Source organism: Oncorhynchus keta, chromosome 28, assembly GCF_023373465.1.
Source record: "Oncorhynchus keta strain PuntledgeMale-10-30-2019 chromosome 28, Oket_V2, whole genome shotgun sequence".
NCBI lineage: Eukaryota > Metazoa > Chordata > Actinopteri > Salmoniformes > Salmonidae > Oncorhynchus > Oncorhynchus keta.
This window is the reverse complement of record NC_068448.1, coordinates 26538888-26551451: the sequence shown is the minus strand read 5'-3', so window position 1 is coordinate 26551451 and position 12564 is coordinate 26538888. Positions and strand designations below refer to the sequence as shown.

General features: G+C 42.8%; 1 long non-coding RNA gene across 1 annotated transcript; it reads right to left on the bottom strand.

Annotated features, from left to right (window-relative positions):
- Positions 1-1991: 1991 nt before the first annotated feature.
- Positions 1992-4966, bottom strand: LOC118360406 (uncharacterized). The gene is made up of 4 exons (XR_004820854.2): positions 4868-4966; positions 4312-4735; positions 3577-3722; positions 1992-2148 (listed from the first exon to the last, which is right to left on the bottom strand). It is a non-coding gene; the product is annotated as an uncharacterized LOC118360406 (long non-coding RNA).
- Between the last annotated feature and the right edge of the window lie 7598 nt (positions 4967-12564).

Below are 12564 nucleotides of genomic sequence, written 5' to 3'. Positions count from 1 at the left end.
CATAATTAAAAGTCCTCAAACATACATGTACAGTATCTTATACCGTTTTAAAGGTAGTCTTGTTGTTAATTCCACCACAGTGTCCGGTTCCAAATAGGCTTTACGGCGAAAGCACCACAAACGATTATGTTAGGTGACCACCAAACCACAATAAAAACAGCCATTATCCCAGCCAAAGAGAGGAGTCATAAAAAGCACAAATAGAGCTAAAATTCATCACTAACCTTTGATAATCTTCATGAGATTGACACTCATAGGACTTCATGTTACACAATTCATGTTTTGTTTGATAAAATTCATATTTTTCAAAATATGAGTTTACATTGGTGCGTTACATTCACTTGTTCCAAAAACAGCCAGTGATTTTGCACAGCCACATCATTCAACAGAAATACTCATCATAAATGTAGATGATAATACAAGTTATATACATGGAATTATAGCTATACCTCTCCTTAATGCAACCGGTGTCTGATTTAAAAAAAACTTTACAGAATAAGCAAACCATGTAATAATCTGAGACGGCACTCAGAAGAAAAGGTCACAATAGCCGCCATGTTGCCGTAACATAAACAAGAAATTACATGATAAATATTCCCTTACCTTTGATGATTTTCATCAGAAAGCATTCCAGGAATCCCAGGTCCACAATAACTGTTTGTTTTGTTCGATAATGTCCGTTATTTATGTCCAAATACCAAATACATATCCAAACACTCATTCTGGTCAGCATTACGTCGGACAAAAACTTCAAAAAGTTATATTACAGGTCGAAGAAACATTTCAAACTAAGTACAGACTCAATCATTAGGATGTTTTTAACATATAGCTTCAATAAAGTTCCAACCGGAATATTCCTTTGTGTCTTGATGAGCAGTGGAACGCAAGTGGATACCATGAGGAATGAGCGTGATCAGAAAATGGCTGACTGCCAGTCACCTGATAGATTCTGCTCTCATTCAGTCCCACAACACAGTAGACATCTCATTCAAATTTCTATAGATGGTTGACATCTAGTGGAACCCTTAGGAAGTGCAACATCATTCATATCTCAAGGGGATTTCATTGGGAACTGTGGTGAATACATACGAAGCTCAGATTTCTCACTTCCTGTTTCGATTTCTCCTCAGGATTTTGCCTGCCATATGAGTTCTGTTATACTCACAGACACCATTCAAACAGTTTTAGAAACTTTAGAGTGTTTTCTATCTAATACTAATAATACTCTGCATATATTAACAACTGAGACTGAGGAGCAGGCCGTTTACTTTAGGCACCTTATTCATCCAAGCTACTCAATACTGCCCCCCAGCCATAAGAAGTTTTGGCATCAGACCAAGGCTCTGCATCGGTCCTCGTTCTCCTAGACCTTAGTGCTGCTTTTGATACCATTGATCACCACATTCTTTTGGAGAGATTGGAAACCCAAATTGGTCTACACGGACAAGTTCTGGCCTGGTTTAGATCTTATCTGTCGGAAAAATATCAGTTTGTCTGTGGATGGTTTGTCTTCTGACAAATCAACTGTCAATTTCAGTGTTCCTCGAGGTTCCGTTATATGTCCACTATTGTTTTCACTATATATTTTACCTCATGGTGATGTCATTCGGAAACATAATGTTAACTTTCACTGCTATGCGGACAATACACTTTTGTCACTTCTAAATTAGACTACTGCAATGCTCTACTTTCCGGCTACCTGGATAAAGCACTAAATAAACTTCAGTTTATTAGAATCTTGACTAGAACCAAAGAATTTGATCATATTACTCCAGTGCTAGCCTCTCTACACTGGCTTCCTGTTAAGGCTAGGGTTGATTTCGAGGTTTTATCTCCTTACTTTCTCTAAAATTTCTAAGCAAACAGCTGGAGGCAGGGCTTTCTCCTATAGAGCTCCATTTTTATGGAATGGTCTGCCTATCCACGGGAGAGATGCAGACTCGGTCTCGACAGAGTCTGCGTGTGAGCTTTGATGGGTGCTTTACCTGAGGTAAGGGTGTGGCTTGGGGGTGGGTCAGTCACAGGGCTGGGTAATCTATTAGTCACCGTGCTGGGTCTTCTGTCAGGTACAGAGCTGGGGGTGTGGTTGGACTCCCTTCTAGATGCAGAGGTTGTCTTTTTGGGAGTCCTATCCCCACTCTCCTTCTGCTGCTCACAAAACAAAAAGTACATCAAGGTAACAGGCACATACAGCACATCTAACAAGCATTTTTTTCAGCACATTTTTTTCAGCACAAGAAGAATGATGCTGTGGCTTATCCTGGAAAATAAATTGATATTTACAGTTATATCTGTAAGCGTAACTATTACTTGTACGTCATCACAACAATGAACTAATGTAATGTAAGCATTATTACAGGTTGTGCTATATTATCTACCTTGACCTTTTGACTGCAGGTGGCCTATGAGAGCTTGCTCTCCTCTGAAGCCCCTGAGATGGCTGTCTCAGGTCAGATGTGCTCTCTCCGGCCTGCTCTTAGAGACAACAGCAGCCTGCCTCCCACTGCCAGTCCCTGGTGAGGAACGTGGGCAGGAAACTACAGGCTGCCAATCTTTCTGAGGAACCTGACCAGATGATAGCGATTTCAAAACCAATTTGAAAATCTTAATACCTGCCTTAAACCTTAAACACAATGTCAGTGATAAGGTATACACTGAATGACTGTAGTCGTGTCACGCCCTGACCTTAGAGATCATTTTTATGTCAACTCAAAAGTTTGTAGCTCCACAGTCGTGCATACTGTACACAGCTGAGCCTGCTCAAACACCCATATTTGACACTAATTGATGTTTTGCAGATGGAGAGAGGGTTGTGCTGTCAGTGAGTAGTTCCACATGCTGGAGGTCTGGGAAGCCTTCCTGAGGTTTACTGTAATGACAACATTGGACTGGCGCTCATGTTTTGGACCATAGTGTCTGAAGATGAAACAAGGCTTTAAAACATACCTTTAAATAAATTACTGAAAGAGAATTGAAGCTAATTGTAATACAAGATACACATGTAAAACACTATGTCACACCGCTCCTCCGCACACTCCACTGGCTTCCAGTTGAAGGTCGAATCCACTACAAGACCATGGTACTTGCCTACGGAACAACAAGAGGAACTGCCCCTCCCTACCTTCATGCAATGTTCAAACCCTACACCCCAACCCGAGCACTCCGTTCTGTCACCTCTGATCTCTTGGCCCTCCCACCCCTACAGGAGGGCAGCTCCCGCTCAGCCAGGTCCAAGCTGTTCTCTGTCCTGGTACCCCTATGGTGGAACCAGCTTCCCCCTGAAGCTAGGACAGCAGAGTCCCTGCCCATCTTCCAAAAACATTGGAAACCTTGCCTCTTCGAACCCACCCTTTTGTGAACTAACACACACTTCTTTTTTTTCTTACCAACTTTGACTTTATTGAGAAGTGTACTTACTACGACTGCGACATGTTGTTGTCCCACCTAGTTATCTTAATATAAATGCAATAACTGTAAGTCGCTCTGGATAAGAGCGTCTGCTAAATGACTCAAATGTAGATGGTCAATAAAAAGAAATAAAGTATGATTTAACGATCTCCTTGGCTTATGTCTCACCCAGGGTCTGTATGAGGTCCGTGGTGGACTGTCCATGTTTAAGGAGCAGGGTTCTGAAGCACAGACAGAGAGGAGATGGGACTGGGCAGGGACTGGTAGGTTAGGGAGGGAGCTGGTATCATCTCATCCACACTGGACTTTGAATCCTACAGAGAAAAACTTAAATAAATGTGTACACACACAGATAGCTTTGAGAGAGAGAGAAAGGTATTTGCACATCATTACAACACTGTAAATAGACATAAAATGACATTTGAAATATCTTTATTTTTGAACTTTCGTGAGTGTAATGTTTACTTTTTATTTTTTATTGTTTATTTCACTTTTGTTTATTATCTATTTCAATTGCTTTGACAATGTAAACATGGTTCCCATGCCAATAAAGCCCCTTAAATTGAAATTGAATTGAGAGAGAGCGAGTTCCCCCACCTCCTGCCCATCCTCCTCAGAAGAATATAGGCCCTTTAGTGGCTGAAGAGTGAACTGTCAACCCCCTGGTAAGGTATATGTAACTGAAGGGAAGTTTGTAGTGGAATGCTTACAGGATCTTTGTGGATTTTAATCTCACAGAATTTCAGATTTCGAATGATGACATCCATGAATAGTATTCTTTCGTCTTGAAAAGACAATTATCAAAAGATATGGATACACGAATGACGGCGAGAAATGACACACTGATACAGTAGACATAAAAAAGGCAGGCAGACAAATGGAAATTGGGGTGTAGATACCTACATGCCACACAGTATGAAGTTGATGGCATCTGCACAGACCATTCCCTCATCAGTCCAGTAGCAGACAGGAGAGATGAGAAATCCCAGGCTACAACACTCCCAGATTTGTCTCTTCTCACAGGAGACGTCTAATGAAGGTGCACAGACCCCTTGACCACTGGACAATAACACCAAACTCGATGCCGTAGTCACAAGGTGCACCTCCGGTGCCAATGCAAATGCCTTTTCCCTTTTTGTGTATAAACATATAAACAACATGCATGCATTTACTACACTTTCCACTGAAAACCTGACCATGCTTCAGCCGGAGCCCCTCGTCAATCCCTCACCTCTTTACACATGCCCTGTCCTTTGGCATGATGTAAGCAATGAGCTGCTGCATCTCCCTGATTTCCAACCTAGCCACACTGAACACTGGGTCAGTCCTGCAGAGATTACAGGGGAAAATACTTTGATCAAACCCTTTGATCACATCTGATCATATGATTTCATAGTGTCATATAAACAACTACAATGACTCAAGCCACTCCCAGCAGTACCTGTTCTGACCCACTTACCTGGCTGTGTAGACCCAGATCTCCCAGGAGCTGAGCAGGAGGGCGATGGCCCGACTGGCCCGGCCATAGGCAAAGTTAGGCAGGACTTTCAGCAGTGAGTGGAAGGGGTGTGGGGGCATCATGCACAACTTCTTACCATCTGTACAGGAGAAGATGTGGAGGCTGTATAGTAGACAGAGGCAGATCTATGGAAGGCTTCAATAAAATATATCACACTTTTATGTTCTATAAAATGCTGCAATTGTGACTTCGAGGCAATTTCTTTGCCAATCAAAAGACCATAATTGCCATTTGAACAGAAAGCCTGACATCTAAACATGAAATACAGGAATGGAACACTTTACAAGGATACAGATGTCATTTCAATACACTCTGTATGAAGAAGATTGAAGATGATGATAAAACCTGGTGAACATAGTAGACCTGTTGCCCTCCCCCAGGGTGAGAAGGCATGTGGTCTTGTCCAGGGCCTTGCACAGTGTGAAGGAGAGGGCTAGGCAGCGCAGGTGGCTCCAGAAGTCCAGGAAGTAGTTAGGTTGGTAGAGCTGCATGTTCCTCAGAGACCAGGCATTCAGCAGCCCCTCCTCTGTTAGCCCCAGTCCCAGAACCCCCTTCACACATGTTACACTGCAGATGGAGGGGTGATAACATGAAGTAAAGAAAGTAAGATGAGGAATATGGAAAATAGAAAGTAATCTGAAAAAAATGTGGGGGAGAGTGGACGGAAAGAGAAGAGGAAGTGAAGGCTGAAGGGACTTCACTAATCAGACTGTGTCCATTTATGAATGCCCGCCCTCAGGTGTTCACAAAATATACTGCATGCCAACCTTTCAATTAACTACAATTCAGAGTCTATATGAGTGAGAGGATCAGGGTAGAGGGAGCAGGGGGTCACCTGCAGAGCTGGGTCAGGGTGTCCAGGCACCAGAGGCGGATTCTACCGTCCAGAGAGCCAGAGATGAAGATGGAGGGGTGTCAGGGTGCAGGACCAGGTTGGTGACAGGTTGGTTATGGCCCTCAAACACATGGAGGAGATGGGCCGCCTTGCTCCACGCTTTGACTACAGAGAGAACAGGATGGGAGAGTGATGGATTACAAACCACAGATCACTGACTACGGTGTTATCATTTCACTACACCCGCAATAACATCTGCTAAATATGTGTATGTGACCAATAAAATCTGATTTGATGTTGTAACTTTACTCCACTCTCATTTGAGAACAGCAGACCTGGTTGGTGGGCTGATGCTATAGCCTGGTACCAGATGTGTTTGTGCTGTCTTCCCAACTCCTATGTTAATTGTCATGCCCTCTTTGAATTAGCACAGCAGACCAAGGTCTGAGAAGCAGTAGAGGTGCTGGTGGGCCACGTCCAGATCCATACGGGTACACCAGCACCCCTGGGCCAGCAGAAACTCCTGCCTGCAGGAATCAGAGGTCAGAAAGGGATGGAAGCGCTTCATGAATGGCGCAGCGGTCTAAGGCACTGTTTCGCAGTGCTTGAGGCGTCACTGCAGATCCGGGTTTGATCGCGGGCTGTGTCGCAGCCGGCCGCGACCAGAAGACCCATGAGGTGGCGCACAATTGGCGTCGTCCAGGTCAGGGAGGGTTTGGCCGGCTGGGATGTCCCATGAGGTGGCGTGCCACATGCTGACACTGGCGTTGTACTGAGTTTCCAGGTCATCCGGGAGGGCAGTGTTCAAGAAGCAGTGCGGCTGGGATGTCCTTCTCCTCCATTTGCCCTGTAACTAGTGACTCCAGAAATGTAAAAAGGGATGGGAGGGGACCAGGTGCATGGTCCTCAAAACCAAATGAGGTAATACAGTGAGGTTTAGAATATGGCACATTTACATGAGATAATAATACAACTCAACATATTTCCTTTCACCTGCCAGTTGTACTGAGTTTTGTCTCCATTTGCTGACAAAACATTGGTGCGGCTGGCATCCTGGCCGTTCTGTACTCAACCCTATCTGAACACAGAGCAGTGTGTCAAGTCAACATGTGATGAGCATTCTTGACCGGGTTGAAGAGCAGGTGAGTGACCAGACTGCAGCTTGGCAAAGGGTCATGTTTTACCATGGAGGGAAAATGCACTGTAGTAAATCTCTGTGCACTACTGTCAGACCTTTCCTACTCTAGCTGAAGATGTAAACTCTCCATAATCCTTTCCCAGAGTCCATTTGGGAATGTTGAAGTGGTACAAGGCTAACTCTCTCTTCACTGAAAAAAGTTAGTAAGAACAGACTGTAACTACCAAATTGATGATTATGTCATTGCATAAGCCAAAAATGACAACTGTGTAAAAGGAAGTTTTTTCTGCCACAGAAATGTAAAATGTGAAACTGGGATGGGAGGGGACTGTCTGTAGTGATGGGCATTCCGAGGTTACACTCTCAAATAGTTGTTCGTTCAAAATGCCTTAAAATCGACCTAGAACCATAAAATAAATTCTAATCTACAACATAAAGCCCTAAATGTAGCCTACCATTACATCAGATCGTGAAATGTGAAATCAAATATTTTTTTACCTGGCCAAATTATTAGATGCCTGCACTGAAAATATCAGCATGGACCAGACTGACGTGCTTTTCCCCTCTAGCACTATTTACTGGACCCTCTTAAAATGATTATGTTGTAACTTATCTGTAGAAAAACATATCTTTTAGTAACAACAAAAATGTAGTTGCAGTAGGCTATGTAAATCAGGGAGAAAAATTAACGGCTCTTTCACGATGTGATTCGGTTCCGGACGTTCACCAAAAAGATCTGTTCAAAAAAGCAGACCCATCACTAGTGATCTGTTTGTGGTGCATGCTCTCGCAAGGTCGTAGGCAACAAACTCACCTCCTCTGATCTCTGTCCGGTGCTTAGGCTGATTGAAACTTGTTGGTGTAACTGGTGTGAAATGGCTAGCTAGTTAGCGGGGTGCGTGCTTATAGCGTTTCAATCGGTGACGTCAGTCGCTCTGAGACCTTGAAGTAGTTGTTTCCCTTGCTCTGCAAGGGCCGTGGCTTTTGTGGAGCGATGGGTAATGATGCTTCGTTGGTGTCAGTTGTTGATGTGTGCAGAGGGTCCCTGGTTCGAGCCCAGGTTGGGATGAGGAGAGGGACAGGAGCTATACTGTTACATTGGTGCCATGACCCGGATCACTGGTTGCTGTGGAAAAGGAGGAGTTCAAAAGGGGAGTTAGTGTAACCAGTGTGAAATGGTTAGCGGGGTGCGCGCTAATAGCGTTTCAATCAGTGACGTCACTCGCTCTGAGACCTTGAAGCCGTTGTTTCCCTTGCTCTGCAAGGGCTGTGGCTTTTGTGGTGCGATGGGTAACGATGCTTCGAGGGTGGCTGGTTCGAGCCCAGGTAGGGGCGAGGAGAGGAGCACAGTCTTGAGACTGGAATGAGGCCCATCGATTCCAGGACTGTTTAAATCTCCGACATCCATAACAAAGCTGGATATAGCTATTCAAAAAGATTAATGTGAGCGAGGGGTGAGTTGGCTTCAAAGCCGGGGTCTAGTTTCTCAACAAGATATGTGGCCAAATATGTGGCCCTCTCTGAAGAACGGACTGGTGGTTGCTTAGCAACAGGTGTTCCATCATTTGCCTCCAGCTGTTGGTTCAATGATGCACATGTCAGGATGTTCAAATTAACTGCTCCTCACTTATTAGGCTACAGAAATACTTAACGGGACTGGAATTGTTTGGTTCAAACCATTTTGTATCCCTAGTATAAACCTAATTTAGTCTAGTCTGTTTTGCATGTGTGTCAAAGTAGGCCTAGAGGAGTTGAGGTGAGTTTCCCTCCACTATCTGTTCACCTCATTTTAGAACGTTGCTATGGCCACAGCCAAACAATGGAGGTGATGGGTTCGAATTCCACTTTACTTCCTTATTGCACGCGCCGGTGTTACCAACTATTATCAATTTAAACAACGGGTGGCCAATATTTTCAAATAATGGTTGACATATTTTCATTAACAACGTTATTTTGATTAATTTATTCATACTATTTTTATCCTTCCACAAGATATAGTCCCAACACAAATCTAGGGTCGCTACCCAAGCCGGCTGGTCGTTCGTTCTATCCTTTCAGTTGCCAGAGACACGACCCAGTCCTAGTCTTTCTGTTCTATGTTGTTCTAAATGTTCAATTTCCATGCTAGCTGGCAATGTTCTTATCCCTTGCTTGCTAGCTATCCAATGTTCTTATCCCTTGCTTGCTAGCTATCCAATGTTCTTATCCCTTGCTTGCTAGCTAGCCAACTACGGCTAATTTACAATCACGTCAAACAGTGCAGGCAGAATAACAGCAAAATAGCTGCATTTGTTTAAACTTTCCTAGTGACATTTATTTGGATACATACATAACAATGAGCTAATGGCATAGAAAATATGCTCCCTCGTCAGGACACTGTTGTTCAGAAGAGCTAGGCAACAACACAACCTACATAATCACTTCAAACTGAAGCTGCAAAAACAGAAAACTAGCTGCTCTTCATTTTCTATTTCTATTCTTTGTATATATCCATAGAAATTATGCTGATTCATGATTTTGACTGCCTGTCTGTCTGCCTCATCCCGACACGTTAATTACTATGGGACAGCTGGAGATTGAATTTGAATATTGAAACAATGTTGCAAATGTCAGATAGAGAAACAGCAAGGTTGATACAAATTTCCGTTGTTTAAAACTAAATGGTAGTCTAAAAGAAATGTGAGATAGTGTGTAGATGCTTTTTATAGTTTAAATCAAGTGAACAAATTGCCTGGCTGGCTGATGAGACAGTGGATTGCTCAGTCAGATGGAACAGAGTAAATAGGCAGGTCATAGATTTAGCCAGTGGTAACGTGGAATAGACACCGGCTTTAACCAATCAGCATTCAGGATTATACCCACCCATTGTATAATGTCATAGTGACAATTGCAAATAATACTTCAATATTTTTTTTAAACCTTTATTTAACTAGGCAAGTCAGTTAAGAACAAATTCTTATTTACAATAACAGCCTAGAAACACTGCCTTGTTCAGGGACAGAATGACAGATTTTTACCTTGTCAGCTCGGGGATTTGATCTAGCAAACTTTCGATACTGGCACAACGCTCTAACCACACTAGGCTACCTGCCACCCCAATGTACAGTCCATTAGGAAGTATTCAGACCCCTTGACTTTTTACACATTTTGTTACATTGCAGCCTTTCTGAAATGGATTAAATATTTTTTTCTCTCATCAATCTACAGACAATACCCCATAATGACAAAGCACAATCAGGTTTTTAGACATTCTTGCAAATGTAAAAAATGAGATATTACATTTACATAAATATTCACACCCTTTACTCAGTACTTTGTTGAAGCACCTTTGGAAGTGATTACAGCCTCGAGTCGTCTTGGGTATGACGCTACAAGCTTGGTACACCTGTATTTAGGGAGTTTCTCCAATTCTCGGGAGATCCTCTCAAGCTCTGTCAGGTTGGATGGGGAGAGTCGCTGCACAGCTATTTTCAGGTCTCTCCAGAAATGTTTGATCGGAATCAAGTCTGGGCTCTGGCTGCACCACTCAAGGACATTCAGAGACTTGTCTCTAAGCCACTCCTGTGTTATTTTGGCTGTGTGCTTAGGGTTGTTGTCCTGTTAAAAGCTCTCTGGAGTAGGTTTTCAACAAGGATCTCTCTGTACTTGGCTCCGTTAATCTTTCCCTCAATCCTGACTAGTCTCCCAGTCCCTGCCGCTGAAAACAGCTCCACAGCATGATGCTGCCACCACCAGGCTTCATCTTAGCTGCCACCACCAGGCTTCATCTTAGGGATGGTGCCAAATTTCCTCCAGACATGAAGCTTGGCCAAAGAGACTCTTAGTTTCATCAGACCAGAGAACTTTGCCGGTTTACTAACCACCAGTCCTGGAACCCAATCATTGCGCACACCCGGTAACTCTCATTATGCACACCTACACACCATCATGAGGCACACCTGGACTACTACCCTAATTTCTCCCCCTTTATCTACCACTCCCTAGCATCACTCAGTATTGGTTCTGTTTTTATGTCCAGATGCATCACAGGTTTTGTAACTCTCCATGTCCGTTATTATTAAACTCACCATCTGCACCTGCTGCTTGACTCCCTGCGTCTTTGTTACATCCAGGAAGTGCCTTGGTGGTTCCAAACTTCCTCCATTTGAGAAAAATGGAGGCCCCTGTGTTCTTGGGGACCTTCAATGCTGCAGACATTTCCTTCGACCTCATGGCTTGGTTTTTGCTCTGACATGCACTCTCAACTGTGGAACCTTATATATACAAGCGTGTGCCTTTCCAAATCATGTCCAATCAATTACATTTTCCACTGGTGGACTCCAATCAAGTTGTAGAAACATCTCAAGGATGAACAATGGAAATAGGATGCATCTGAGCTCAATTTTGAGTCTCATAGCAAGGGTCTGAATAGTTATATAAATAAGGTATTTCTATTTTAGTTTTTCTACAAATTTGCAAACATTTCTAAAAACCGGTTTTCTCTTTGTCATTGTGGGGTATAGTGTGTAGATTGATGAGGAATTTGTTTAATTTAATCCATTTTAGAATAAGGTTGTATTGTAACAAAATGTAGTTAAAAGGAAGGAATGCTTTTTGAATGTGCTGTATGTGATCAATAGCATTTTATTTTATTTTAATAGTCTGCGACAAATATCATAGCTAAACATGGCTAGACTTGGTTAAAACCCAGCATGGGAGACCAAAGGATAGCTGTGGATTCTCCAGTACGAGGTGCTACCCAGTCTATTGTTTTTTTATGATAGTGGAAATAACATCGAAGACTGACATTGTTTTAAAGGTACAACTTCATTATATTTTATACAAAGTTTTGTTTATGTTGAAATTTGGTTACCATGATGACATACAGTGCCTTGCAAAAGTATTCACCCCCCTTGGTGTTTTTCCTATTTTGTTGCATTACAACCTGTAATTTAAAACACAAAATAGTCCAAATTGGTGCAGTGAAATGAAAAAAAAATACATGTTTAATAAAATTTAAAAAAATTAAAAACGGAAAAGAGGTGCACACATATATAGCACCATTAAATCAATATTTAAAAAATGGAAAGAATGGAAAGAATACGGCACCACAACAAACCTGCCAAGAGAGGGCCTCCACCAACAATCATGGATCAGGCAAGGAGGGCATTAATCAGAGAGGCAACAAAGAGACCAAAGATAGCCCCGAAGGAGCTGCAAAGCTCCACAGCGGAGATTGGAGTATCTGTCCATAGGACCACTTTAAGCCGTACACTCCACAGAGCTGGGCTTTACACAAGAGTGTCCAGAAAAAAAGCCATTGTTTAAAGAAAAAAATAAGCAAACACATTTGGTGTTCACCAAAAGGCAATTGGGAGACTCCCCAAACATATGGAAGAAGGTACTCTGGTCAGATGAGACTAAAATGACTCTTTTTGGCCATCAAGGAAAACAATATGTCTGGCGCAAACAAAACACCTCTCATCACCCTGAGAACACCATCCCCAAAGTGAAGCATGGTGGTGGCAGCATCATTTTGTGAGGATGTTTTTCATCGGCAGGGACTGGGAAACTGGTCAGAATTCAAGGAATGATGGATGATGCTAAATTCAGGGAAATTCTTGAGGGAAACCTGTGTTTCAGTCTTCCAGAGATTTGAGACAGGACAGTGACCCTAATTATACT